The sequence below is a fragment of the Papaver somniferum genome, unplaced genomic scaffold (genome assembly GCF_003573695.1).
Source record: "Papaver somniferum cultivar HN1 unplaced genomic scaffold, ASM357369v1 unplaced-scaffold_85, whole genome shotgun sequence".
NCBI classification, from domain to species: Eukaryota; Viridiplantae; Streptophyta; class Magnoliopsida; order Ranunculales; family Papaveraceae; genus Papaver; species Papaver somniferum.
In genome coordinates, this window is record NW_020651526.1 from 415,740 (window position 1) to 420,363 (window position 4,624).

The following is a 4,624-nucleotide window of genomic DNA, read 5'->3' on the forward strand; positions in this document are numbered from 1 at the left end:
CTTCGTGTTGTCCTGTATGCCCATAAGACATTGTGCAGTTGTTCGCACCATCTTCCCTTATGCTCGTCTAATTGTTTTTTGAGTATAAGGGCGAGGGTCTTGTTGGTAGCTTCCGCTTGTCCGTTGCTTTGAGGGTATAAGGGGGTGGACTTGTTCTTTCTTATTTTGAAGGTGTCGAAGAGCATGTCTACATTTTTTCCCTGTAATTGCTTACCGTTATAAGATACAATTTCCGCAGTATACCAAATCTGCAAATGATGTTCTGGAATATGAAAGTGAACACATCCGCATCTCTGATCCTGGCCAAGGCCTTAGCCTCCGCCCATTTACTGAAGTAGTCCGTGGCTACTATCAAAAATCGTCTCTTCCCTGATCCTTCGATGAAAGGCCCGACGATGTCTACGCCCCATTTTGCAAATGGCCACGGGCTATCGACAGAGTTTAACAGTGTTGCCGGCGCGTGGATTTTTTTCGCGAAGCGCTGACATTCTTCACATCGTCGGGACATCCTCGCAGCATCTTGTATCATGGTCGGCCAGTAATATCCTTGCGTTTTTGCCTTGTCAGCCAGTGATCTCATGCCGCTATGATTCCCCGCGTCACCATAGTGGATATCATTTAGAATTCGATGCCCCTCTTTCCGGGACAAGCAGCGTAGTAATGGTCCAAGGAAGGATTTTCTATACAGGTCCCCCTCCCGAAGATCATATCTTCCCACTTTGGAGAGTATCTTCCTAGCTAGTTTCCGATCCGCAGGTAAGCTTCCTTTTTCGAGAAAGGCTTGTATTGTCATCCTCCAGTCATCTTCGTTGCTGAAGTCTTCGTCTTGATTTGCTCTCGACAGGATGTCTTCTTCATCAAAGTCATTATGGATGTCTTCTCCTACCTGGTCTTCGATATTTTCTTCCATCACATCTTGATTGGTAGCGAAGGAGAATTGAGATGCAATCGAAGGCTCGTATACCCTTGCTATTTTAATAGCTTCGGCATTTTTATCCCTCAGCATAGATGATATATATGCCAGGGCATCCGCGTGCCTGAGGTCCCTTCTGCATAAGTGCCGGAACTTAATGTTCGGGATTTGTGATGCCAATGTTTGGACCAAGGCCATGTAAGCTGAAAGAGTGTCATCGTACACATTATACTCGAGCCCAATTTGCCGTATGACAAGCTGCGAATCACTTGTCAGCCTTACATCGGTTACCCCCATCTCTATTATTATACGTAAGGCATGTACGACAGCTTCGTATTCAACAATGTTATTGGTATGCTCTTTGAACTCCAATCTAAGTGCCTGTATAATCCTTTCTCCAGTTGGGGTGATAATGACAATACCTATTCCTGCTCCTTCCTTATTTTTAGATCCGTCGACAAAGACTTCCCATTGTCTATGACTCGCAGGTTCGAGGATATCCATTGGATCCTTGATTTCTTCCTCGGCTTCTGGTATTCCCTTAATCTCTTCGTCGTTGTCTAGGGGGAGGTCTGCTAAGAAATCTGCCAGCACTTGGGACTTCTGAGAATGTTGAATTTCATGAATGATGTTGAATTGGTCCAGATGGGTATTCCATTTGGCTATTCGGCCCACTTTTCCCGTGCTTTTGAGGACTGCTTCCAACGGTGCTTTGCATGGTACCCTGACGAGGTGAGTTAGGAAGTAGGTTCTCAGTTTTTGGGTAGCCCATACCAGTGCGAGGATGAGTTGTTCAATCTTAGTATAATTTCTTTCCGCGGAATTGAGTGTCTTGCTGACGTAGTAGATAGGCTGTTCTACCTTTGTATTGGTCTTGACTAATACCGCGCTGACTGCGTCCTCTGTTGCTGCTATGTACAGTGCCAAAACTTCATCAGGGTCTGGTTTCTGCAGGATTAGGATTGGAGCTAGATGTTCTTTGATTTTTTGGAATGCTTCCTCGCATTCAGCAGTCCATTCGAACCTGCTCCCTTTTTTAAGAATATTGAAGAAATGTTTGCATTTGTCCGAGGACCGTGCAATAAATCTGACCAACGCTGCTATGGACCCATTGAGCTTCTGCACTTCCTTCAGATTCTTTGGTGACGGCATCTCTACTATGGCTTGAATCTTAGCAGGGTCTACCTCGATGCCCCTTTTCGTCACTAGATACCCGAGGAACTTCCCCGAGGTGACACCGAAAGTACATTTCTCCGGATTCACTTTCATGTGATGCTGTCTCATTGCTTCGAAGATATTCCTCAGGTCCTGGTGGTGATTTTTACGCAGCTTGCTTTTGACGAGCATATCGTCCACGTAGACTTCTAGGGTTCCTCCAATCCATGGCTTGAAGATAGCATCGACCATCCTTTGGTATGTTGCCCCTGCGTTTCGGAGCCCGAAAGGCATTCTAGTATAGCAATAAAGGCCATGTGGGGTATAGAAAGCTGTGTGTGGCTGATCTTCTTCTGCCAGGGCTACTTGGTTGTAACCAGAATATCCGTCCATGAATGACAGCTCTTCGTACCCTTCAACTGCTTCAATCAGTTGATCTATGCTCGGCAGGGGATAGCTGTCCTTTGGACATGCCTTGTTGAGATTAGTAAAGTCGATGCATATTCTAACCCCTCCATTTTTCTTAGGAACAATGACCATGTTGGAGATCCAGGTAGGGTATTTGACTTCCTTGATAAATCCTGCGTCTAGTAGCTTCCGAAGTTCTGTTTCTACCGCCTTATGATATTCTGGAGCCACTTTTCGTATTTTCTGCCTGAACGGGGGAGTGCCCGGTTTGATGCGTAGTTCATGTTGGATTACTTTTGGGTCAATCCCCGGCATATCTCCTAACTTCCAGGCGAACACATCCGCATATTCCTTAAGTAATTTGGTTAAGGAATGTTCTCTTCCTTCGTTCATGATGGTCCCAATTTTGACCATCTTCGGGTCTTCTTCCGTTCCTATGTTGATTTCCTTTATGGGTTCTACTGGCGTGAACACAGGCTTCGGGTTTCCGAGAAATGGGGCGCTCTTTAATTGCTATTTAGCGTGTTTCTGATCTTCGCTGGTTGTTGAGGTACTTGTTTCCGAGCCTTGGTCATTACGATCTTTCGTCAAGCCTTTTCCTGTAGTTTCCTTAAGGAATAGGTCTACGGCTTTTTCTTTCGCGGTTTCTTGATTTCTTACTCTTCGGATTTTTCGCTGCTCTTCTTGCTCATTGTTGATATGATCCTGAGTGGCCTGGCATTCTCGCATAGCGATTCGATCTCCCTTGATCTCCATTATTCCCTCAGGTGTTGGAAATCTGAGGTATTGGTGGTATGTTGCCGCAACTCCTTTGAGCTTGTGTACCCATTGTCGTCCAATAATGGCGTTGTAGGGGGAAGGGGTGTCCACCACACTGAATCTGGTATCTAGTTTCATGGGCCCTGCGTTGACCTGTAACACGATGTCTCCCAAGGGCTTCGTGGCTGCTCCATTGAATCCGTAGATGGTGTGATAAGAGGTCATCAACTGTTCATCCTGGAGCTTCATCCGTTTGAATGCATCATAGAATAGGACATTTACAGAGCTTCCCCCGTCTATGAGGATCTTTTTGAGGTTACATCCAGCTACTGGTAATGTTAGGACCAAGGGATCATTATGGTATTCCCTATCTTCTTCGATCCTCGGCATCGAAGATGACAGGAGATTCCATCCATTCTTCGTGTTCGTCCACTGCTATCCCATCGACCTTATATAACTCGCAGCGGTCTTCGAATTGCTTCCGTAACCTTTTTCCAATCTGCGCTGTGAGTGAGGGTCCTGTGGCTTCGGAACACGAGATGGTGTTGATTGTTCGGTTTTCTTCCGGAAGTTGGACTGGTTTGGTTCGTTTGGATCTGTCCTCGGTAACCTCCTTTCGTATGTAATGTTTGAGCTCTCCCGCATCAATTAATTTCTGGATCATTATTTTAAGGTTCTTGCATTTTTCGGTCTGGTGTCCGTTGAAACAGTGATACTCACAGTAATCTTTAGACTTCTCGGATCTCAGGGGCTGCTTTCCCTTAGACCATGGCCACTCTAAGTTTTCCCTCCCTTTGATTTCTCGTAGGATACGAGCATAGCTAGCGTTGAGTTTCGTGTAAACTTGATCTTCGAATTTTCGGTCGCCTGTAGTTCGTTCATCCCTCCGTTCCATCCTATCTTCGTGAGGTCTATCATATGAGCAACCCCTTTTGGCCCCATTGGTTTGTTCCGCTGAATTGGTGCGGTGAGACCTCTGCGGATATGCCCTCGGGTTTTCCCGTTGAATTTCTTCAAGTCGAGCGTGCTTCTCGATAATTATTCGGAGATCTCCTTCTGTCTTGGGCACGCTCCCGTGAATTTCAACAAATAGGGGACTCATTCGGTCTAAGCCCCATTTATAGCAGTTGATGCTTACCACTGGGTCCACGCTCCCTATGGCTTGGCAGATCTTATGCCATCTGTTTGTGTATTCCCTCGTGGTTTCCTTGTAGCCAATTGCTAGTGAAAAGAGCTTATCCATCCCGGTGTTTACAGTCTTGTTGTACATGTATGTTCTTAAGAATTTCTCTGCGAGTTGGTCATATGAGTGGATGGAGTTTGGTGGCAGATTATCAAACCATGATAACGCCGATCCCTTCAAGCTTGACGGGAAGTATCTACAGAGTA